Below are 26168 nucleotides of genomic sequence, written 5' to 3'. Positions count from 1 at the left end.
GCACACACACATACACACACAAAATGGAGCATTACTGAGCCATAAAAAAGAACGAGGTCTTGTCATTTGTGACAACATGGATGGACTCAGTATGATACTAAGTGAAATAAGTCCAAGAAAGTCAGACACTATATGATTTCAACTTAATGTGGAATTAAAGAAACAGTCTTAAATAGTGCTAATTGCTGGAGAGGAGATGGTTGGGGAGGAGGGTAAAATAGATAAAGGGATGGAGAGGTACAAATTTCCAGTTATAAGTAAGTGGCAGAGATGAAAAATACGGCATAAAGAATACAGTCAATGCCAGCATATTAACATTGTACAATGACGGCCGGCAACTGTTCTTACTATGGTGAGCACTGCATGGTGAATGGAACTGCTGAGTCACTATGTTAAAATGACAGTGAGATGCCACTTCATAGGTACTAAAACCTTAAGACTGCAGGTTAGGTATTTTTAAAAGAAAGAAAAATTGGAAATGGTGCAGCACTAATTGTTTATTCCAGTAACAGAAGGCAGTGGGCCTGGAGGGAGCACTTGGGTCCCGACTGCTCAATCCAAGTTGTCCAGGAGGCAGCAGCAGCAGAGAGCAGCCCAACATGCTGCCAGGGCTGCCTGACAACCGGTGTCCATGTTCGTCTTCCTTTCCCGTTGCATCACGTACACTGGCAGCAAGGCAGGGGCGAGGGAGAGAGAGACCTAGTCAGAGGGGACTGCAGGTAGCAGTGTCCTATGCAGGTAGCATTTAGCACAAGCCACAGAGACTCCTGCCCTCTCCAGAGGGTCAGCTCCATGACGGTGGGAGACACACCTGTCTGGTTCATCGCTCCACTTCTGCTCCAGTGTCTGGCACACATCAGGCACTCATGGAACACTTCTTAAGTGTGTGAATGAAGGGGACAGCTCAGCAGCTGTCAGACCACTGTGTCCTGACACCTCCGCTTCCCCAAGCTGACGACGAAACCCAATCCAGCACCTTACTTGATTCTTGTCCACAGTGATCCAGTTTGCAGTGAGCCCTGCCCTGCAGCTGGGTGTGGCAGCCACTGGCTGAAAGCTTTATGCATTATCTCATTTAATCCTCACAAGGCTCTGTGTCACCAGCATCCTTTCTAATATCAGCAAGTGTGAACTGGCAGAACCCCTTTTAAAGAGAAAGGGGGTGGTACGTACAGTTCCGACTCACAAGATTCACACTGACGGTTTTACCTACAGAAAAAATTGTCCCAGTGTTCAGATATGTGTATAGTGTGTCTGCTATGGTATCAAAATAACCCCAAACTAACAACAACCTCAGCATCAACGGGAGACAGATTAGCTAAATCAATGCATACTGTAAGACAGAAAACTAAACAGTCTTTAAAAAGAACTAGGTAGGGGCGCCTTGGTGTCTCAGTTGGTTGAGTGTTTAACTTCGACTCAGGTCATCATCTCACAGCTTGTAAGTTCGAGCCACGTGTCGGGCTCTGTGCTGACAGCTCAGAGCCTGGAGCCTGCTTCAGATTCTGTCTCTTCTCTCTGCCCCTCCCCGGCTCGCACTCTGTCTCTAAAAAATGCATAAATGTTTTAAAAAAAAGTTTTTTAAAGAAATAGGTAGTTCTTCCACACTGCCAACAAATTAAGCAAGGTACGTGCCATGTCTTATTTGATCTGTGCAAATAAAAGGATAAACACATATACACAAACAAGTTTCTGAAAGAATACAAGAAACTTAAAGGTCAGGATGTGGCAAGGGGTAGAGGATTTTACATCTACATTTTACATTTTCCTTAATCCAGGCTTGTCTGATATCAAAGCCACACTCAAAGCTGCTTCTGAACTATCACTGCTGAGTCCTGCTGGCAGGAGGGAGGACTGTCCATTTTCAGCACTTCTTGGGCTCCTACCCTCTGCCACAAGTGCTAGCTCCAGAGTCTTTGGGGGCAGCAGTGACCACTTCAGTCCCAGACTGTCTTCCCCCCCACCCACCCCCACTCCACCCCTAGCCAAACTCCACCTAACCTGTGCTCCTAGTTATTCTTGCTTCTCTCGCAGCCTGACTTGGCTCCTGTGACCCACAGGCCTCCCTATCAGAGACGCCTTCAATGCAATTCTGACTCCTCTCAGGCCTTACTTACTCTTTCAGGGCAAACCCGGTGAGGAGCAGATTCAAATCATTGCTCCGCCACTCCCTCCAAGGAGCTTGGAAACCAGAGAGTGCCCCCAAACTGATATAGTTCCTAAGACTGAGCCCCATGCATCACAAACAGCCCACTGCCGAGGTTCCTCCCTCTCCACCAACGGCTGGTGGCACTTCAGGAATCACCAAACCCCAGCCTCTTCTGTTCCTCCCCTTTGAGTCTGGGCAGGTATCAGGAGCCCACCTGAGCTCAGGCCTAGAGAAAGAGGGCACCAAGGGAGAAGGGACAGTCAGTTCCTGCCTATGCATACCCCAGATGATTCCATGGGTCTTCCGAGGGCCATCTTCATGTCCCTTGACAACCCCTATGGCTCTGCTCTTTGCTCATTCCTGAAGGTGAACATCATGCTCTTTCTCTTCTGGCTTCTGCAGCAGAGCCCCTTCATTCACCACACCCCTGCCTGTCACCTCAGCAGTATCCCTGTCAGGAACTTAAATGCCTACCCATCTGACCCTGAAAAGAATGCCCACCCCACCCCTTAGTACTCTTTTGACACTGTCAACAATGTCACTGGGCTCATCCTCTCCTTGGAAACATCCCCTTCATGCCGCTGCTCTGCCTTTAGGGCCTTCTAACACACTGGATTGTTGGGACAGGAGACGGATGCCGCCTCAGCCAAGGCACCAGCCCGGTGATCCTAGATTTACCCCTCATCATTCCTGTCTTCATCATCAGACTGAAGTCTGCAGAGCCCTGTACATTCACAGATGAAAAACACACTGTGGTCCCATTTTATAAGAGGAGGTGACTGCTCAAGAGAAGTCTACGTGTTCTGTCCAAAACCAGCTAGAAGGTAGCATTCACATGTCCACTTCCTGGCTTTGCTCTCACGCAGCACACTCCCACTGTTGTGCACGTAGCTGTCCGCATGTCACTCCTTTGCTCAAAACATGCAGGTTCCTCCTTTTTATAGCACTTTCTCCTTGGCTATCTGGACTGTTCACAGTCAGACTGCATGGACCCCAGGGATCTGTATCTGCCCATGTTCAGCAGCCCTGCTACCTGGCCCTGTTGAGGGCCTCGGGTACCACACCCTGCTTTTGCAGACTCAACTGGCCTCACCTATCACAGCCCCTTTCAGGAGACCTTTGAGTACCATGTGGGAGGTGGGGCCATGAGATACCAGGCTTCCTCTCCAAAAGTGGGGGAAGCCAATTCTGGGCACATGCACAGTGTAAAGGCTAGTACTTGAATGACAGGGGATCCAAAGAAAGTGTTAATTCTATGTGGTGAATTTCCTCTGGGCTTCAAGCACCGAGGCCCATATTTGCTGGGTGCAGAACTCTGGTTGCTGGAAAGCTGGGACAGCATAGCTTTGCTGTGAGAAGGCAGGAGCCCACTTAAGGCTGTATTCACAGAGCAGAGAGACAAAGGTGCCCTGTACCTCCTGCAATGCTCACTGCCGTGGTGGGCAAGCTGTAACACCTGTCCTGTGGGCAGACTGCCTTGCACAGACCAGGCCACGCAGGAGGTCGATGTACTCTATGCCCCACCCTCCAACACCCAAAACAGCCTGCAGGAGGCATTAGATGTGTTCTCAGAAAAGCTCTGTCCCCATCTCCCCAGCCTCCTCTCTTACAGCTGGCCCCAGCTGTTCCAACATCTCTTCCCAGGAACCTGAACCTGAGGTTAGGCAGGAAGAGTGGGAGATTGAGAGAGACAGAGCAGGTGAGTGAGAGTGAGTGTGTGTGTGTAAGGCAGCGGGGTTCTCATCAGATTCGAGACATTTAAGTTCGGAGAGTAGTAGAGAAGGAACCCTTCCTGACACTGCCTCTCCAATCCAGGTCACAATTCCCAAAGACACCCTGTTCCAGTTTAGTAGGAGGTACCACAATTAGGATTTCAGAACAAAGATTTTAATAAGACATTATCCAATTGGATTTAAATATAGGCTCATCTGCCCATTGGCCACATAAGCTTGGGCAGGTGACCATTTCTTTTAGCCTTAGTTTCCTCTCCTATAAAATAAGAGTAACCCTAATAATCTACACCCCACAGATTGTTGGGGAAATTAGGAGACCAGACACACAAAATGCTTAGCACAGTGCCTAGCACATTGTAAAGCTTTTGATCAGTGTTCCCTGATGTCATCACTATTATTCAAATGACCGTGACCCTGCAGGCAGTCCCTTAGTGGGCTTCTTGCAGACAGGTCCACTGAGGCAGAGAGAAGTGGGCTCTCGTCCAGACTATGGGGAGAAGCCTCAGAAAGAAACCAGAGGTCAGGAAGCCGAGTCACAGGCTGTTCTGGAAGCAAAGGACCCTCAGGTCAGCTGGCTCTTCACTGGAAGACATGACAGGTCCAGCCCAAGGGAGAGGTTTGTGCAAAGCCACTCTGAGGGAAGGGGGCAAATGAACAGAGCCAGGCCCCATTTCTAGCAGACCGCTGGTGGAAGAACATAAAATGATGGAGGAGGAAATGCCAGGAGCACAGGACCCTGCCTGACCCCAAGTCATGCATATACATACAACATACACAGTCCCCGTCACTTTTCCTTTTGCCTCAAACAAACAAATGGCATCAGGTTCAGGGTGAGGTGGACATGGTCACATCTTTGGGAAGTTTGACTCTGGGAAATTCAGGCAGGGTCCGGGACAGAGCAGCTTCCAGGGGCAGGGGACAGGGACCGGAGATCCCAGTCCTGAGACAGAAGAAGGACCTGGCCATCATGGGAACAAACAGGACAGCAGCACAGGTGCTGTAATCCAAGGGCCAGAGACACCTATAACCCTGACTGTCAGGCCTGTGCCTAGTGACAACCCATCCCACCGACAGGAGTCCCGGGCACGCTGGGCTCTGTGGACACCCATTCCATCAGGAAACCTGACTATGGGTTTCACAGGCACCTCCTGGCCTCAGGCTGTACAGACAGTGCCATCTGTGAATGCAGACAACGGCCCACCTCCAGGATCTGTCTGCACTCTGTGAACCAACTCTTCCTTCTCTGTCCCTTCCTGAGGAATGGCTTGCCTGCCCCAGGGCAGAAGAACGTCCCCTTTCCTCCACGTCAGCTCCAGGAATAGCTCCTTGATTCATTACCAGGCCCCTCCCAGGGTTTAGGAAAGAGACCTAGCTCAAGGTTGGGTTACTGTGTGAATGGCTCTTCTTCCACACCACCCACATCTTTCTGATCCTCTGAGAAGCATCTGATCTGCTCTCTGGCAAACTTGTCCCTTCATCCTCCGGCATCTAAATCAAAGCCAAATAAAGCAACCATCAGGAAACTAAAGCAATGGCCACGGTACTAAGCATGTACTGATGCCTTCTCTCAATTCATCCCTAGCCCAGAGTCCTCTACACTCCCTTTCTTCCTTCTTGACTTAGGCTTCAGTGCAGCTTGCCCGTACTAGACCCCCCTTCACCTCTCATAACCTCAGTATCCTCACCTGCAAAAAAGCAGGGTTGATAGTGCTATCTGTTAAGTGAGGCCCCAAAGAGATGAAAATGCACTGGTAACAAGATAGGGCTTGGTCCTCTCCCTTCCTGAGCCCTGTAGCCATGTGCCAGAGCAGTAGGAGAAGGTACTGCCCTGAGAAGAGCAGAAAAGTAGCAGAGAAGATTCTCCTTGTTCTCCTGCTGGACCAGACACACAGGAAGGCCAGTGCAGGGTGGATGGGAACGAGGAACATGCAGTCTCTGTTAACACGCACCACCGAGAGCCTTCCAGCCAAAGACAGATGGCTACAGTGGGCAGAGATGGGGTCACGGGCCCATTTTATAAGGGCTGCATGGCCCACAGTCTCATCATGTCATGGGCTCAATGTCCACTGGGACACTGATTCTTAATGTCCTTAACTATGCAAAAAAGCTGTGAGTTGGCCTCTGTGTAGATCTGGAGAATTTCTATTAAGAAATTAATAGAGAGAATTAATAGAGAGAATAACCATATAGCCATCAAGAAAAAAATTCACAACCAGTTATCTCTACTTCCTAACTGAACTGATCTGGCAGTCTGGCCCAAAGAAGTCTCCTCAAGAGGCAGAGATCCAGGAGAGGACCGCTGAACCCATCAAAAGCCCATTATTCCCCAGGTGTGTACACCTCACCAGGTGACAAGGGCCCTTGGACTAGGTTTAAACTGGTACAGGGAAAACCAGTCCTTGCGGCAACTCCAAACGCCAACGTATTTAGAAAAATACTGTCCTCTCCCAGGAAAAAAATTTACACACAATAATGTTAAACGCTGTACAAGATCTGAATGAAATAAAGACAAATTACAAGAACCAGCAGAGATGAGGGAGAATGCTATGCTTCACAAAACTGCCGTGGGTGGAAGACAAATGTTCTCAACAGGCTCAGTTGTCAGTGGGCTCCAGGTTGGAGCCCGATCTGAGACGAGGTCAAAAGGCCAGCCCAACTTGAGTCAGGAGGGGCAAAGTCAGAAAGAGCCTGCACTCCTAGAGCAAGCCAGCTCTAAGAAGGACACTACCAATGTCCACCAGCAAATGACAAGGGTGCCTCACAATCACAAAGAAGTGGCCAAGTGTAGTCAATGACATAATATATAAAAATGGAGTTGTAATGCTCTGTAAAAGCCTATCAAATATCAAAATGAAGCGTGATGTTACAAGTGGTGCTTGCTTAAACTGAAGTCTAAAATTAGATGGGTGAGTAAAGCTAACTTTTGGTCTGTAAGCCTAGTCCTCAGTGGAGAAGGGCAATTTGTCAGAAACTGACCTTCAAACACACCTTACTGCTTGTGCTTTAACACTCTTACCCTTAAGAATTGAAAGCATGAACTTGAACAGGTATTTGTGCACCATGTTCATAGCAGCATATTCACAAAAGCCAGAAACGGAAGTACCTAAGTGTGGATAAACCAAACATGGTTAATACATGTGATGGAACAGTATTCAGCCTTAACAAGGAAGGAAATTCTGACACATGCTATGACGTGAGTTAACCTTGAGGACATGATGCTAACAGATCTATGGCAGTCACAAAAGGACCATACTGTATGACTCCACTTACATGAGATACCTAAAACAGACAAACTCCTAGGACACAAAGTAGAATGGAGCTTATTGTTCAATAGGTATAGAGTTTAAGTTGGAGAAGATGAAAAAAGTTTTAGAGATGGATGGTGGGGATGGCTGTACAATGTGACTGTATTTAAGGGCAATGAAGTGTATATTTAAAAATGGGTAAAACGATAAATTTTATATTCTGAATATTTTACCATACACAAAGACCCCTACATTCTTTTAATTTTTTAATATTTATTTTTAGAGAGAAAGAAAATGTGCACGCTAGCAGTGGAGGGGCAAAGAGAATCCCAAGAAGGCTCCACACTGCCAGAACAGAGCCTAATGTGGGGCTCGAACCCACGAAACGAACATGAGATCATGACATGAGCCGAAATAAAGCATCGGATGCCTAACCGAATGAACCACCAGGTGCCCCAAAGACCGCTACATTCTTTAATGCTTCGCTCACTCATGAGGATTCCAGGCGCCCCACTGCCCTGGGAAGGAGACACCAGGGCTGAGCTCTGCAGCAGGCGGAACTCCAAATGCGAGCAGCTCAGTGGCACTTGTTCCTGCAGCAGTTTCCCACGATTGGGTAGTGCCCGCCAACCCTGGGTCCCCCAGGGCCAGCCTGGACCCAGCCAGTAAGAGGCATGTCGTGCTCATAAAAATATTAGGTCCGCTCTGTCCGCCGTATGTCCACCCACCTTCCTGCCTCAACACTCAACACTCCAGTGCACCTCACCGCCAGAGGACATGGCAGATGCTGTGCTCAGTCTCCCTCCCACCTCGTGTGCCCACTTCTCATTTTTCTGACACAGCCCCCCTGCAGGGGGAGTCCAGGAATAAAAGACACTGTACCTCGGGGCGCCTGGGTGGCTCAGTTGGTTAAAAATCACGCTTGGGTTCAGGTCATGATCTCACGGTTCATGGGTTTGAGCCTCACGCTGGGCTCTGTGCTGACAGTCAGCTCAGAGCCTGGAGCCTATTTCGGATTCTCTGTTTCCCTCTCTCTCTGTCCCTCCCCTGCTCACGCTGTCTCTCTTTCTCTCTCTCTCTCTCAGAAATAAATAAAAAACAAAAAACCAAAAAACAAAAAAAAACACCGTACCTGACTCAGGCAGCTCACAGACCACTTGGAAAGAAGAGCCAAAGACCTGTCTGAGGAGGCACACAGGAACATGCCATAATTTAGGGTGGGACCAATAAAAAACACAAGTGGCATTTGGAATCAGGACATACCCTTTCAATCAGCAACAGAGAAAAGCGTGTCCATCTTATTACTGCCCTGTCATCATGTCTCTTCTTTTATGCTAATGCAAGAAAATTTAAAGAAATGATGGCTACTGAGTGGTTCATCAAGAAATGGGCATCACTGTAGTTTGGACCTGGCTTCTCCTGACAGTCATCACAGCCCAATTCTCCCTGCCCCAAGGAGAAGATGGCAGACAAGGTGGTTAATTCACAATCTGCTATTTCATACCCTGCTAAGAAGCCGGAAAGATGCCTGGAATTAGAGAACTGCAGAAACAAAGCAAGGAGATAGAGATAAGGAAACAGCAACTCCCAATGTCCCTGGCTCCTGAATATAAGACAATGACTGTTATAGCTTTGGAAGCTAAAAAGAAATCAGGAAAATTATTATTTTCCAGGTTTTCAGGCACTGGGTAACAGAAAAAAAATGCTGAGGTAATATACTAAGGGGAGCTCTTTGGAACTTGTTCAAAAGGGCAGAGATCACCCAAAAGGTAGCTGCTGGGTTTTACCAGTTAGTGTCCAGGCACAGACAGGCACAGGCTGCTCTGTTATCAGCAACGCTTGTCTGACTCACAGTGAGTGAGGGCCTCAGGAGTTTCAGTCAAATAGGACTTGCTGCATTTTCTAACAAGGTAAACACTGCCATATCGTTTTTACTGAACACAAAGGACGTTTTATCATCTTAGGTATACAGACCATAACTGGCTTCTACACGCACCAGATTCCTGTGTTACTGATTAACAGTTCTAGCAGATACATTTATGCAAAACACTCCGGGTTGTTTCCTCCCTCCACTGTCTGGATGAATTTTCCAGTGGCAAAAGAGTTGTGTTTTCAGCTGACTGCACCTCAGTTTTGAGCCCTGGTGAGGACAAGGGGAGTTCTCAGGTCAGGGACAGACCGATGTCCATTCTCAATGAACATGGTAAGGTCATTCAAGGCAGCAGACCTCACTTTGTAAGGACTGTCCCGCCTCCCCAACTCCCTGCCCACCATTTCAGAGCAATAATGGTCATCCTTGTAGATCTAGAAAGAACTGTATGGGGTGCCTGGCCCCCACTAAGTCATCCACAACCGTCCTTGCGGTTCTGTAACCCTGCCACACACCGTATCAAGCCAAAAGGCACTGACAAAGGGTCTTCACCCACTGTGGTGAATGTGAGGCCAGAGACTTCCCCAGTGGAGAAAGGGAGACAGAGAGGTAGCCTGGTGTGTTGGGCTTTGACGAGAACCCTGCCAGGCTGGAGACAGGTCTGGAGTTCAGGGAAACAGCTTCCTCTGTGGTCATCTGATGAGTTCTAGCGTACTTATCTAATAAAGCCTGAGAGAGAAAAGTCTCCAACATCATGACTACTGAAACCAGAAGAGATATACGAATCCTTGCTATGAAAACCCTCAAGGGGTAAAATAAGTGGGCTTAGCCTTGGAGGTGGAGTGGCCATGCAGGGATCCTCCACCGTGTCAGGAATGATAATGTCATCTGACCACTCCCCATTCACTGAACAGAATGCACCTGCCCAAAGCAGTGTGTTTATTCATGGCACCACCAGTGTGGAGGACAGGGGGCTTATCCGCAAACTCTGAAGGCCCAGCACACTCAGCCCAGGGGCCCCTCTCGCAGCCCTGTCATAAACAGGAACACCCCTCCCCAGGTCACAGCACAAGCAGACCCAAGGTTCTGCTCCTGGGCCTAGCAGCTCACCAAGGAACATTGGAGAGAGGTGGGGAGGGGGCCCTATAGTTGGATACCCTGGGGTCCAATCTGGGTGCCACCTGGGGTATGTGATCACCTCTCCCGAGCTCAGGCTCCTCACCTACAAAATGGGGATAATAATAGCACCTATTCCTTCACAGTGTTCTTCAAGGACTTAAGAAATTAATCCACACAGGCCAGGGCCTAGTGTACAGCAGCTACTCAGTATATGCTAGCTGCTGTTATTCCTACGACAAGAGACCTGAAGGTTGGAAGGCAGGGCTCCCTAGATGCTGAGCACCTGGAAGCAACATGGACCTAGTGTAAAGCTGGTAGGGAGATCCTATAGTCAGTTTTCCCTTTATACAAGAAATCAAGATCTTTCTGAAGAATAAACACAAGACTGAGAAATGGGGTAAAAGCAGAATCTATTTCCCCTTGGTCCTGCCCAAGCCCAACTGCTTGTGGACACCAGCCTGCTAGGCAATAACCCAGAGAGACAAGGCCAGTGACTCCCAATGACGTTCCCAAGGACATGGCCTTGCTAACATGCTTGCCCTCACTGGCAGGCTGGGGCTGGTGACCACCGGGAACCCCCTCCCACCATCCCCATTCCTCCATGTCTGACCAGGGGAGTGGTCAGGTATTCTTTTCAACCTCCAAGAGGAACGCTGGTGACTCTTAGCTCCTGATTCCACCTGGATAAAAATATTGAAGACTCCCAGTGTTACTTGCAGCTCTACACCCCTCGCCTAGCCCAAGGCACTCAAGAGTCTTGACATATAGGAGATATGGAACAAACCAATGAGCCAACAATTTGCCTTGTACATTATACCTTGGGTGGAAAAACCGTTTCCAGCCTGCCCTGCAAGCAAGCTCCAGGTTTGGGCTTAGCTGGCTATTTATTGTCTGAAGCAACAGCAAAGCATTACTAAGAAAAAATATGAAGATCCTATCAGTTTCAAGCTCTTAAGGAAGGGGGTCATTTCCTCTTCCATCAGCTCAAACTCTTCAAGAGACCTCATTCAGCCTAAACTTTCTTGCAGTGGCTGAGAGAGCAGTCTTTGGTATGGGAACCGGCACTTTATTCCACAGGGGATCGAGCTGACCAGGAGACAACACTGGGAGTCAAGCGAGTAAAGGAAGCTCAGGGTCCAGAGGCTGGCTAGGCTAGGGAGAATGGGTCCCATGGAAGATGGGCCTCTTGAGAGCCTTTCCTTTACATGTACAGGCCCAGGGCAGGATTGAGAAGCTCATGGTTACCCATGGTTGTCCAAGGGTACTTGGACAGGGCTTTTTTGGGGGGTGGGGAGTAGACCATAAACTACACATGATACACATCTCACACAAAAGCAAAAATCCATTTTTACCATTAAAAACTTAAATACAATCTTGCACTCTCTCTAAAATCCTTCAGGCTACAATGTATCCCAGGCAACCAAATGGAGTCATTTCAAGGGTAAACGGAAAAGCTCAGAGGGAACCAAAACAGTACTTAAAAAAAAAAAAAAAAGTCTACTGGCCATCTCCCCCCATCTTTCCCTAGAGAAAGCACAACCGAAAGGCACTGAGGGGCGCCTGGGTGGCTCAGTTCATTGAGCATCCGACTTCGGCTCAGGTCATGATCTCATGGTTCATGAATTCAATCCCCACGTTGGGCTTGCTGCTATCAGCACAGAGCCTGAATCAAGTCCTCTGTCCTCCTCTCTCTGTCCCTCCCCTGCTCGCTCGCTCTCTCTCTCTCTCTCAAAAATAAACATTTAAAAAATTATAGAAAGGCATTGAAATCTCTCCCAGGATACTCCCAATTTATGGTCTTTAAGCAGGTGTGTCCTTGGGAAAAGAAGCAGATGCCTGGAACCCCAAGGAGAAAGCTCTCCACATCACCCCTCCCCGAGTACATCCCTAGAATCCCTAGAAGGAGAGAGTGTGCACCTGTACATGTGGATGGGGGGGTACAGTGGGGAGAAGGCTCTATTTTCTTCTCCAGCTTCAGAAAGCCTTTAAATTCTAAGGGCATCCCTAGAAAGTGCGCCACCCGTCCATTCAGGATCTCAGTCTGGACATGCAAAATCACCTTTGATTAAATGAGGAAAAAGGCCCTGAGTCCCGCAGTGGGAAGAGGAGGGGAGCAGTACTGGCCTCTCAAAACCCCAAGAGCTACAGCCCTGACAGCACACAGTAGCAAGCTTCCTGATGCCATCTGATGGGGCTTCCCACAGGAGTCCAGAGCAAAGCCCATGTTTCCTGGAAGAGGGGAACCAAGCAAGTGTGAAGAGAAGACCAGGGCAGCTACAGATACGGTTGGCATTCATTCACTAGTCTGTCTCTGAGGGTCTGCTAGCTGCTGCCAAACTGTCAGCTCGGCTCACAGGGCGGGAGCAGGGTCCCTCCTCTTCACTGCTGTACCCCCAATGGGCCAGCTCCTGCAGACACAGGTTTACCTGATTCAGGGGTTATGCTTGCTACACCTGGCATGGTCCGTTTAAGTAAAACGCAATCCCCTTAACCTCTCTGTCGCTTGGTTTCCTCACCTGAAAACTGGAGACAATAGAAGAACCCATCTCTTAGGACTGTTAGGAAGAGTGTATGATTAACTCCCTGGAAAGCAGTTAGCACAGTGCCAGGCACAAAGTAAACAGACATTAAATAATAGCTGTTATCAATGCTGTTATGCTATGAACTAATTAAAAGGCAAAAAAGAAAATCTATATTCAGAGTTTTACACTGTTTGAGATTTCTCACAATAGTAATTCACACAGGGGGGTCACTCCTGTGTGAGGTCAGGAGTGCGATACTGACATCTAAAATGGAGCCCTCAAAGACAACTGACCTCCACTCCTTAACACTTGGGACCAAGATGCAGCAGAGAATATACGGGACCTGAGGAATTTAAAATGCAAGAAAAAAACAAAACAGATCCCCAACAACACTCTCATGTAGCGTTATGGCAGCTGCAAATACATTCCCCAAGCAGAGACTAACATACTAGTTGAATTTCAAAAAGGGCTGCATCATAAAAAACTAAATACAGTGCAAAAGATTCATACCAAAATGTTAACTCCTATCTCTGGGTAGCAAAATTAGGGTATTATTTACTTTATATAAGTGAGAGCTAGCTCTGTGATTTAAAAAGGTATTTTAAAAACAAGGCCATGCATGGAGGAGGGTGCTTGTTGGGATGTGCCTGGGTGTTATATGGAAACCAGGTTGACAATAAACTATGAAAGAAAAAAAAAATAGTCAATCTGAAAAAAAAATAATAAAATGAAATAATAAAAACAAGGCCATGTTTCTCTATGAGAGAACGGCGGTGCAACCCAGGAGCAGCAGCCTGCAGTGTGGCAGACATGCCTTAGTCGGGGTGTGGGAAAGGCCATTCTCCTGGCCCCCAATCACTGTGGATGCGGTCACCGCAACAGTGTGAGCGGCTACTGGGCTGGACCCTCATCCAGTGATGTGGACATCGAGCCTCATTTTCTTCACTGTGAGCATTTTTGTTATAATCATTCTGTGCCATGTCCTGCTTTTTAGAGCATCTCAACTCTGGGGAGCCACAATATAAGCAGAATAGATTTCCGCCCCCCCATAGCTAACCACAGTGACCACTGGAAAGCAGGCACTAGGTGTCTGCAGGCACCGTGCCACCTGCTGGGGGTGCAGGTAGCACCCTGGAGCCAGCCTCTCCAGCACAGCTAATGCCTACCTACTACTTGGAGGGTATGAATGTTGTAGGGAAAGACCCCTGACACTGTAGGTGACCCCACTATCACAGGGAGATCCCGATACAATAGGCCTTGGCTCCAATCCTAGAGACTGACCTGCTCGGTCTCACCTGCACCTTCCAAATTTCCCTATATGCCTTTTAACCAAAGCAGACTTCCTTTTTTTCTTTTTTTTTGATCACCAAACCAATTTTTTTCATGGTTATATCAACGTAACTTTAAAAAGCTTCTGTAAGAGGTGAAGGGAATGTATAGGTCATGTGTGAAAACTAGGTAAAAGGAGTATTCGAGCAGAAAACCGAGGCCGCACCTGGGTGGAAAGGGGCAAAGAACAATGAAGCAAACTGGTCTGGGAGGGGGTGAGACTCCCAGCACCTCCTGGCTCCCTGGGCCAGCCAGGTCTGACCAACCGGCCTGCTCTGTCAGCAGGCGCTGAGCCATCCTACCTGTCAGCACAGTAAACTGGATCTGCAAAGAGCAGTTTCCTTTCCGTACCTCGGCACCCAAGTGCTGGGCAGGCCAAGGTTTTTGAACAGGCAGTATACAATGTTGCACATAAAGTATTTGACCAAAAAAGAATGCATCTCTAAATCCAAGAAAATGGAAAAACCCAAAACCATCTTTAGGGGCCTAAGGTTCCCATGTCCTGGTGACCACACTGTGCCCAGTCCACGACACCTGCAGCAGTTCCTAGAGGGACGTCATCAAAGCCCTGGGTCTTGCTAAGCAGATCTGCCAAATTAAAGCCTGAAGTCACGAGCGTTGAAGCAAGAGTCCAAGTTGGTACCGAGAGCCCAGTACATTCACCCGAGGCCAAGCTCATCTGCTTTTGTGAAAGGAATGGAAGAGAGTTGCAGTTGAGTGTCCCCAGAAAGATCGTGTTTTACCCATCGAGCCCACTTCCTGTACCACTGCTAACCATTCGCTATAGCTAATTCTGAAATATTGTAAGGGTATTCTCCAATGGAATACAAAAAAGCGTAAGAGGTAAAAACACAGTTTGAAATCAAACAGACCTGGGTTCAATTTATGGCTCAGTGAGTTACTTTATGACTTTAGGCAAGTTATTTCCTCTCTCTGAATCTCAGTCTCCTCATCTTTAAAATGGGAAACCACCACAACTGCTATAGGGATTAAATGAAATAATGTAGACTGAGCACCTGAAGAGTAAGATCTAATCAGAAAAAGTTAACACTTATTTAGTGCCTGACACAAGGGAAAAAGGAAGATGAAGGTAGAAATTTTTTCTTTTATGCATTCATGGGAGGCCACGTGACACAAGAAAGCACTGGGTCAGATATCTGGGTGACCAGGGGCAACACATTGTAACTCTAAGCCTCTGGCTCCACATCTATAAACTCTGGGATAACTACTCAGCCTGAAGGACTACTTCGAGAATTGAAGCCATGTCCACAAAGCTCTCCGCTCAGCAGCAGGCACCTCACTAGGTACCCAGCAAATGGCAGTCGCTAAGGGGCATGGGCCTTCGGGTTGGATTGGGTTTTGAATCCCAGTTCCACCACTCCTAGCTGTGTGACCATAAAAAAGCTAAGTTAGACTTTTTTTATGCTTCATATTCTTCATCTAGATGATGGGGATACTAAGACCTACCTCAGAGGGTTGTTCCCAGGACTGAATATATATATTTTATATATTTATATATATATATATATATATATATAAATATATAAACACCTGACACCTAATAACTACTGAAGTATTAGCTCTGTTCTTTAGCTAGTTATTTAAAAATTAATAGTTAGGGGCACCTGGGTGGCTCAGTCAGTTAAGCATCCGACTTCGGCTCAGGTCATGATCTCGCGGTTCGTGGGTTCGAGCCCCACGTCGGGCTCTGTGCTGACAGCTAGCTCGGAGCCTGGAGCCTGTTTCAGATTCTGTGTCTCCCTCTCTCTCTGACCCTCCCCTGCTCACGCTGTCTCTCTCTCTCTCTCTTTCCTAGAAATTTGTCTTCCCCATAAGGTTCTGTCTCCTCTTTTATTTTTTAAATATTTTTTTATTTATTTCTAGGAGAGAGAGAGAGAGAGAGAGAGAGAGAGAGAGACAGCGTGAGCAGGGGAGGGTCAGAGAGAGACGGAGTCACAGACTGAAACAGGTTCCAGGCTCCGAGCTGGCAGTCAGCACAGAGCCCGACGCGGGGCTCGAACACACGAACCGCGAGATCATGACCTAAGCAAAAGTCAGAAACCCAACCGACTAAGCCACCCAGGCGCCCCCTAAGATTTTATTTTTAAGTAATCTCTACACACAATGTGGGGCTCGAACTCACAACCCTGAGATTGAGATCAAGAATCAAATGATCCACTGACTGAGCCAGCCAGGTGCCCTTCTGCTCGTTTTAATATAGGGATTGGTACCTAAGAGCCAGATAGTCCAGTCTCAGACCGAAGCAAGGCTCAGAAACAAAGCCTGTACAGCCAGAAGTCAGGAGGGAGTTTTCAATATAGTTCTAAGTTCCCGAACCCTCTTCCTGAGCAGGCCACTAGAAAAAGTCCTATATTTTTCAGCTGCTGATGAAACTGTTTAGAAATGCCTTTTCCTCCACTGGGTTCAAAAGCAATGGGCAACTTAAATTTCTCACTATGCAGACTGTACTGCAATGGCCCTTGAAGGTGATTTGGGCCCCTAGGGGAACTCTGGTAATGTCTGGAAACATTCTGGTTGCCGTAACTGAGGAGCCACTACTGGCATTTAGTGGATAAAGGCGAGAGATGCTGCTAAGCATCCCACAAGACAGGAGACACCCCACCCACATCTAACAAAAATGTATCCCGTGGGGGCGCCTGGCTGGCTGAGTCAGTAGAGCATGTGACTCTTGATCTCAGGGTTGTAAAAATAAAATCTTTTTAGAGAGCTTTTTAAAAAGTATTTATTTTTTGAGACAGAGAAAGTGGGGTAGGGGCAGAGAGAGAAGAAGGAAGAGAGAGAATCCCAAGTAGTCTCCATACTATCAGAGTGGATCCCAATGCAGGGATCAAACTCACAAATCCTGAGACCATGACCTGATCCAAGAGTTGGGACATTTAACCAAATGAGCCACCCAGATGCCCCCCCAAATAAAATCTAAAAAAAAAAAATTATCCAGCGCAAACATCAACACTGAAGTTGAGAAACCTTGCCCTATATGAAACTTGCTTCCGATAAAGGGACCTCTGCACTACAATGGCAGCCAGGTACAAATGACACGTGCATGTAAGCATGAACTGCCTAGGAAATAAAAATGCGAAAATGATTTGAGATGATGGTATATCTGGACTATGACTAGAACTTAAAGATTATTTTGGGAGTTGTTTTATGTTTAGGGGCCAGAGAAGAAGTGAGGGCCAGCACTCATGGAAGCAAAAATGACTCAAAGCTCCACCTCTCAGTTCTGATCATTCACATAGCTCGTGACATGGTGAGTATTGTTAACAGAGCTCCAACCCCCTGTACACAATGAATATTCTGCTCTGGGGGCACCTGGGGTGGCTCAGTCAGCTGAGTGGCTAGCTCTTGATTTCAGCTCTGATCATGATCTCAGGTTTTGAGATCAGCCCCATGTTGAGCTCTATGCTGAGTGTGAAGCCTGCTTAAAGATGCTCTCTTTCCCTCCCGCTTGCTTTCTCTTTCTAAAAGGGGCGGGGGGGGGAGGGGAAGCTACTCTGAACCCAGACCAAAAAATAAATAAATAAATAAATAAACAACATGAGGGAGGGAAAGGAGGTGCAAAGTCTTTTCTGCAAATTTAAGCCCAAAGTGGAAAAACTTGAAAAAGCTTATTCCAAAATCTTACCTGTCCCCTCTCCTGCCTCTCTCTAAACTCTTCATCTTTCATCAGTCAATAAGCCATTACTGGGGAATCAAATGGTCAAATTAGACAAAGTCTCTGCTATCATCAAAGACCTTAATTCTGTAACTACAATCAAGATCAGAAAATTACAAACTGATGGAAGACAGAAAGCTGACCCAGACTAAGGGGTGGAAAGTAGCACTCAGTGTTATTGAGATGCCACACGAGCAAGATGGGAAGGATTTATTAACGGTTACTTGAGACAAGAGAGGTGTAAAGACTTTTCACAGTCATACAGAGGAATATCATTTACAAAAGCTACATGGGAGGAAGAGGCCTGGCGAGGCTGAGGAACTGAACTGGAATCTGGTAGCAGGGGCAGAACATGAAGGACCTCAAGCCTTTTGGACTATGGCCTTTATTCTAAGAATAACACAAAAAAACCATTAAGGAGGGAGAAAAATGGTGCAACCCTTACATTGTATAGTTCCTACTCTGGCAGGCCCAAGGGTTAGGGGGGAAACTGCTGCCACCAACACCTCCTAATCCTCAGTTACATCAAAACCTCTGACCTATCACCCACAGACCCAGGCCAGTAGCATAACCTCCAAACTAAATGGGAGCTATCAGCACATCGCAAAGAGAAGGAACAGCTTCTCCTCCAAAGCAAGGCTCATCAAGTTCTAAGGCCAACGTGCCATAAAGGCCTATGCCATCTCTAGGGAGGGAAAAGAGACCCTCAAGATGGCTGAGAGAAATCGTTGATGTCAGAGAGCCACACGAACCACAAATACCAGTGAGACCCCATGAGCAGGCCATCTTCCCCTAGCTGAGGGGCCATGTGCAGGCTGCCTCAAACCACAACCAACTCCCCATCCATCTCAGGTGTGCGCTTTCATCTGCACACGGTTGGGGGATTCATTCTTTCAGGAGATCTTTCTCAAGTCCCAGCTTGAGTCGCCAGCTACTGTGCTGGGTCTGGGAACCAAACTGTATCCATCTCCTACCCCTTCCTTGTTCATCTTCCTCCTCCTCTCGGCCTAGAGGCCTCCATCCTTCTGGCCACTGTTTGTTCTTCACAAACAAACTTTTTTGTTTTTTGTTTTTTTACTTTTGCTTCTTCACAGCAAAAGGTGACTTTTGTCAAAAATATGTGACTAACCCCGCTTCCTGGGTCAAAAACCACAGCTTCTCAATTCTGACAGGCCTGGCTAATTAATTTTTTTTAGTTTATTTATTTTGAGAGAGTGGGAACAGGGCAGGGGCAGAGAGACAGGGAAAGAGAATCCCAACCAGGCTCCACACTGTCGCATAGAGCCCAATATGGGGCTAGATCCCACAAACCATGAGATCATGACCTGAGCCAAAATCAAGGGGCGGACACTCAACTGACTGAGCCACCCAGGTGGACCTGGCCTGGCTCAAGTCTCAAAGACACAGGCGCAGTCCCATGTGAAACATAAGGGCATTCTAAGGAATTCCATGAAAATGCCATTTGGATATCAGAAGAGTCAAATGAATTACCCAGGGTATGGGCTAAGAGACTGAAGAGAGGAAGGACAAAGGTTAAATGGACTTCACAAAGAGAAGCTGAGGATAAGATATAAAGGAGTATTTTGTAAGACAGTCAACTCTTGCCACGAAAAAGTAGAAACCAGGAGGCCAAGGATGAAGAAGCACAAAAGGGGCACCAAGTATGCCAAGCGCAGACCTCAGGCAGATGAAGGCAGCAACAGAGCAGAGCCCACTGGCACTGACCACCTCTGCAGAGTGGAGCCGGTGCAGCACAGAGACAGGGTCTCAAATGAAACCCGGTATGAGAATGTCTGCTCCACCACTCACTAGCTCTGACCTTGGCAAACCCTCTCCTTTAAAAGGACCCACCTCTCAGAGCTGTCATGTCAATTCAATGATAAAAGGCTATGCAGAGTTCAGCACCAGGCCTGACACACAGCAAAAACTCTGTAGCAGCTCCTTCGGACCAATACCAGAATTCTCCAAGGAAGAGGACTGAACGAGCCCCAGGTAAGGCCTGAAGGAGAATGACTCACAAGACACCTGCACAGGTAGAGAATATTATGGGGGAAGGGGATGCTCAATCATTCAACGAATAGTAGGAACTGAGTAATGAACCTAACATACAAAGGAGCTGTACATATATGTATAAAGAAGCTTATATTCCGGCAGGAGGAGAAAGGCAGCCAAGGAACACATAACAGTATTACGTGGGGAAAGGAGAGAACAGGGACAGAGAGTGGCCGGGTGGGGTGCAGCATTTAGGCAAAGGGTGAGGGAGGCAGGTGGAAGGCCGCTCTGACTAGGTGCCTGGAGACTACGAAAAATAACAACATGTGTCGTTTAGATTTCTGAGAAAAGACAAAGCCCTGGAGGGGAGTGGGCCCGGTGAGCAAATGGGCAGCCTGAGAGGGCAGGGCAGAACGTGCAGCTGGCTCTGAGAGGGCTTTGCTGGTCACTGGAAAGTCACCACCTTTTACTCTGAGTGACATGGGAAGCTATTAGGGGTCTGGGCAGAAAGCAGACAGCTTTCTGGGGCAAGAGCAGGAGGAAGGAGAGCACGTGGCTGTGACGGCAGAAGACAACTTAGGAGCTGTCCCGGGTGCCTCAAGCCAGTGGGGATGCTCAGGGTGGGCCTGAATGACATTCAGCAACTGGCTTCCCCACCTCACCCCTGAAGGCTTCCTGTCTTTACCACCCCTATCTACCCACAACCAAAAGTTCAGAAAGTGTATGTGGGCTGAGGGAGAGTACTAACCTTCCCCACTGCCTGCAAACATGCCATAAACTGTACAAGGCGTATTACTTCAATCTCCACAGTCCTGTCATCCCAGCTTTACAGAAAAGGGAACTGAAGCCCCAGGAATGAGAGAAACCCCACCTAGATTCCTAAGCCAGGGCTGCTTTCCATGGCACCAGGCAATGCCCTTGCTGGGACATTCTGTCATCTGATACCTGGCAACGGCGGCTCTGATTTGGACTTTATCTATCCTGGAAAGGCTTCCCAAGGCAATGAAAAAGCCTGACCGGAGTTTCTGATGAAAAAAGGCATAAAAGGCTCCAGCAAGTCAAGCTGTAATTTCACACCCGAAGCCAATCAGCCAGATGCCAGACCATTAAATTCCTTCCTCTTCCATCCTCACGATGACTGATGCAAGCAGTGTCAGACACCAAGAAGAGTGTTCAGAAGGAGAAACATGCCATTCTATCACCACCCTCCCCCCAGTTGCTGACCTTGGACTAATGGGGAGGCCAGTGTGAACTTCTAGTTGGTTGGCCAGTGACCCAGTAGGGCACTCCTGGAACAGACACTCTCCTTTTGCATCTTCAAATTACAAAGAACCATAACAAGGTCACTTTTAGTTCCTAATTTACAGGCCTAGAAACCTGATTCAAAGGCCAACTGGGCTTTTGAACTCCATGGGGACATCCCAAGGACTCTGCTGAAATACAATTTCTTTTCATTTTAAATCAATACCTTGCTTAATATCACAGTCCTAACCCAGAAGAACATGTATAAAACCCCGATATCTGGATTCGTAAGAGGTAAATAGCATGGGAAGATTAAGAGACCCAGACAACTCACATAAATTACAACCACCTTTCAAAATGGCGGTATTCCCACTCAACCAACACACAGTCACTGAGCACACACTACGTGGTGGCACTTCCAATAGGTGCAGTGGCAGCAGAGATGAAGGAGGGAAAGCCTTTGTGATGCTTCCAAGGAGCGGCAGGCATGCAAAGATCGCTGCAGTTAAGTAATCTGCCCAGGTCCCAGTGTTAATAAGGGGATCTGAATCCAGATTAATCATAATCCACTTTGTCTTTGCCTGCTACTAGAAATCTGGTGCCCTGCTCTAAACTGCCAGGTTTTTGTGCTTGTTTTGTGGTACCTGAGGGTGGGGTGGCAGCGGGGGAATTGGGAATGGGCTAAGGTAGGTATTTTCCAGAGGTGGGTGTCTGTGGTGGAATGTGCTGGACCCCACTGCACTAGGACGAAATGAGGAAAAGCATTTGGCTTGGAATCACGACTTCTCTCCTTGTCAAACTTGCTGACCTTGGGCAAGTCACTAAACCTCTCTGGGCTTTAGTTTGAATCTCTCTAAAAAGAGGGGGTTAGCTCACAAGAAATGGAAAGAGGCTTCATCTCATCCAGTCCAACTGGATTCAAGCCTATTCACAGCGGCTGCCTAGGGCACTGTGCCTTAACACAGAATCCTTAGAGGATTCTGAGGCCACATAAGGGCGAAGCAGAAAGGGCCACAATGAGTGAGGTCTGCCATGGGCTTGGAAGGTGAGTAACTGGGTGAGCACCTGAGGGTTTCTGCTGATGATGATTTGAGGTACCTGAGGGGGGGGTCATTTTAATTTTGGTGACAGCATTTTAAAATCTCTCTTCTTTCACGACTTTCTAACCAATTCAAAGAATCTTCCTTAAATAGACAGCTTTTCTAAGACTGGAGATACTGTTTTGTTTAAATTTTCACGTTGAACAATTCTGTAACTAAAGCGGTCACAAGAACCTAGCAGCAGTTTTGTTCGTTAGGATACCTCACTGAACAGGAGTGCACCTATCACGACTGGGACTTGCTATAGGGCTTGCAAAGATCCCCCAACACAACGGCATTCTGCAGTGTGGCTTTGCCACTGTCCTACCCAGCACTGAAGTCTCTTTCCCTCCCCTTGAATCCCAGCTACAAAGACCCATGGCTACTTGGGCCAATGGAGTGTCACAGAAGGGGGGCTCTGAGCCTTCTCGGCCTGTGCAGGGTGGTTCCATGGAAGTGATGTAAGGTTTGGGGGAATCTGGGTGAAAGGTATGCAGAATCATTTGTGCTATTTCTGCATCTTTTTAAAATCTGCAACTGTTTTAATTAGAAGTTAAATAAAGTCTGTTTCTTTTTTTCTTTTTTTGCACACTGACACTGAAGGAGCCCCACTTCCTGAGGCTCTTGTGCTGTCAGGATGCCCAACTTAGTCCCACTGAGGGGCCATGTGGAGGAGAAGAGGGAAAGAAAGACATCAAATGTGGGGTTTAGTGGGTTTTCTTTCTTTTTTTTTTTTTGGATTTGAAAGAGCAATTATTTGTTTGTTACGATGAACCAGAAGTACAAGATTTCACCAAAACAGCAACAGTTGACAGAATATGGCTGAACTTAAACAAAACCTTCAAGGGAAGTAAGAGGGTGAAACAAAGCCCATAGGAGTGAAGAAGTCCAACACTGGTTAGGAACACATGTAAAGATAGTAGCATCCAAGTGTGGGTATCTTCTGACCCTCTCTCTGCCTGCAGTCAGATGGCCATCATTTCCCCACACCCCTCTCCCTTCTGAAGCTTCTGCCAGACCACACGACTGCTCTGTACTGCAGATACAAACCAACCCGAGAGCACCCTTTTAGACATGCTGTATAAAGCCCAGAGGAGTGTTTATAAACCTCACAGTCAACCGAGGATTGTTGAAAACAATCCGATAAACCGAGGATTATCATCTACGTTCCAGCCCCGGGAGACGCCATGGGGAGCAGAGATGGATCTTTCCACCAAAGCCCTGCCCAAATCACAGAATCTCTAACTTTGGGGGGGAGGGGGTTGTTACACAGCAATATGTCAACCTTCTGCCTGTGGCAAAAAGCTTCAATTCTGGTTTGGCAAGATCTAGCTATGTGAATGAGTCTTTTGGACCTATTCCTTGGGCTGAGGTTGCTTTCGCAGTCTTCATGGCTAAATGCTTTTGTTTCCTGAGTTCCTTTTTATATACCATCCCTACTCTTATTTCATTGAGATTTATCTTCCCACATATCTAAGACTATTAGTGGTATTTTTCTCCCGTTTTTTTCTAGCAGGGTTTTTGTTCCTTGTGTCGTCTCTGTCCCCTCGGAGTCCCTTTTTCGTTTGTTTTGGTCACCATCTGTTGTTTTGGAGCTTTACTCAGGTCTCTGGCAATCCTCTACTACTGGTTAATTTTTAAGGCTGAGATGCTGTCACTTGCAGCCTTACGAGCCTTGGCAAAACATAACACAAATGCTGAAAGCCGCACTCAGACGGCACCAGCTAGGTTGACTGCATTCAGATATTAAGGAGGTAAACTAGACAGAACACAAAAAACTTATTTCAGAGAGGAGGTGCTCAGAAAGAAGTCTGTATAGGGTGCAGCTGAAGCATGGGATTGGTAACTTCTACCAGAGGTGTGGGATCCATAAGGGAAAGTGCCACAGAAGAGTGACATTTTGTTTCACCTCTGAGGTATGCAGGGCGGGGCAGAGCGGAAATGAGGGGCGGGCAGTCACAGTCACGGGAGCAGCGTGGCAGGTGAGAGGCCCTGTCTACTTACAGACACCAGATGATGATACCTGGACTTGAAGTGGATGTCATGACTGATGATGAGCCACCTGCTGGGCTTGGAAGGGATGGATGTATTTTGTGCATAGGGAGGGCTGGGGATGACGTAAATTGCTGGGAACAGTGTGAAATGCGGTAAATCGTCTGCCAAGATGTTCACCAACAATTCTTCCCGCTCTACATTCACGTGCTATTCCTCCTGAGATGGAGTTTCTTTTACATGAATGTTTATAATCGCCATGATTTATTATTCATCAGAGTCAAAAAGTAGAAACCCAAGCATGAAAGGATAAAGAAAATGTGATACATCCATAGAACGGGGTGTCATTTGCCAACACAGACCTGGAGTACTGACATATGTGTACAACATGGATGAGCCTTTAACACATTAAACTAAGTGAAAGAGCCAGTCATAAAAGGCCATATTACATGATTCATTTTATAAGAAATGTCCAAAATGGGCAAATCTGCAGAGATAAAGGAGATAAGTGGAGGGGGAAGGTTAAGGAAATGGGAGTGATTGTGAAAGGATATGGGTTTCTTTGGGGTGATGAAATGTTCTGGAATTAGATAGTGGTGGTGGTCATACAACTCCCGACTAGGTCTCTCAATAAAGTTCTTACCAAAAAGGGGGCGTCGATGACATCTATTTCCCCTCCTGTTGATTCTAGCCAGCCTTGTGACTTGCTCTGAACAGAATATAGGTAAGTGATGCTGGACCAGTTCTGGGCCTCGCCATGAAAAAGCTGGCAAGCTTCTACTTTCACCTTCTTGGAAGCTAGCCACCATGTAAACGAGCCAGGGTAGGTGGGACAACAGGTAGAGAGGGGCCTCATGGAAGTAAACCAGGCCCTCATCATGTGAATGAAGACATCTTGGACATTCCAGCCCCAACCAGGCTGACAGCTGAATTAAGTGGCCCCAGGAGAGAGCACGTGAAGCCAACTCACTGAATCATGAGAATAAATCATTGCGGTTTTAAGCCACTGAGTTTTAAGGTGATATGTTGTTATATGAGGGATAACTGCCACATAACCTCTCCAAGCCTCACATTCCACCTCTATAACATGGGACCAAAGCTACAGGGCTCTGAAAGTTATACGAGGCCAGTACCAGGTACTAGGCTCAAGAAATACTAGTTGTTATAGTTGTTATTATTAAGTATCATCCCAGGAGACTCCTGACTACTCAAGTATGCTCCCTGGTAAGCCTCATTCCCATAAGCACCTGTCACCTCCAGTCACATGGTTTTCAAAAACCTCGTTTCCCAAGAAAGAAAAAGAAAGATTGTTTTTTACTACAATTTCTATAGTAAAAACAAAAACAAAAACTCTGAACCATAAATAGACTTAGATTCTGCTTAGATTAGTCATATACTCAGCTATCTATCCATTCAACAAATCATCAGGATTCGAATCTGGAATCTGCCATTTCTAGCTGGGCAAGTCCTTCCTCTCCTCTGTGACTCAATGACTTCACCATAAAATAGGAAGAAGCTCACAGGATTGTTCCAAGGATTAAATGTTAATGTATATAAAGCTCTTAAGAGACCACTTGGCACACAACAAGCACCCGTTACGAATTAGTGAATTTAAAAAGCTGAAGGCATTGTCCCAGAGCAAACCAGAAGGTCACACAACAGTTCTAACAGTCACCAAGACATCTAGCACAGTGCTTCTCAGTAGGTTTCCCTTCTTATCTTTCACAGATTGAGACGTATGGTAAAATGCAAGATCACCTGCTTGAATGTCACAGCAATGTCGAATTACAAGTTCTGCAGTGTTTACTTTTACTTTCTGTACTCATCCCAGCCATTCACAATCACAGACTGCCACTTATCTGCACAGTCACCTTTGAGTAGCACTGTTCTAGCACATGAGAAGGACTCATAAGCCTGCTGAAAACTCAGCTAGCAGGTTCAAGAGTACTATGAAAACACAAAAGCAAAGAACATCAGCCCAAGAGTAGGGACAAGAGGATGACCTGGACGTCAACAGACCAAGAGAGAAAATAATCCCAACAGGCCAAATCTAAAAAAACAAAACTAGCTCTCAGGGCAAGAAGCCCATCAGTGCTTTCCCTCAGCGGTACTCCAGAAGAGGCCATCAGAAAACACATCGAGGGGCGCCTGGGTGGCTTAGTCGGTTAAGCGTCCGACTTTCGCTTGGGTCATGATCTCGCGGTTCGTGGGTTCGAGCCC

The 26168-nt window shown here is 47.2% G+C and overlaps 1 long non-coding RNA gene across 1 annotated transcript in view; it reads right to left on the bottom strand.

Annotated features, from left to right (window-relative positions):
- Positions 1 to 477: 477 nt before the first annotated feature.
- LOC120245631 overlaps positions 478 to 26168 on the bottom strand; it is a 26215-nt gene continuing 524 nt past the window's right edge. The window contains exon 2 of the long non-coding RNA XR_005531840.1: positions 478 to 665. This is a non-coding gene — a long non-coding RNA (uncharacterized LOC120245631). The remainder of the gene's footprint in view (positions 666 to 26168) is intronic.

Source organism: Hyaena hyaena, unplaced genomic scaffold, assembly GCF_003009895.1.
Source record: "Hyaena hyaena isolate Hyena2069 unplaced genomic scaffold, ASM300989v1 scaffold_426, whole genome shotgun sequence".
NCBI classification, from domain to species: Eukaryota; Metazoa; Chordata; class Mammalia; order Carnivora; family Hyaenidae; genus Hyaena; species Hyaena hyaena.
This window is presented reverse-complemented; position numbering and strand designations above follow the sequence as displayed.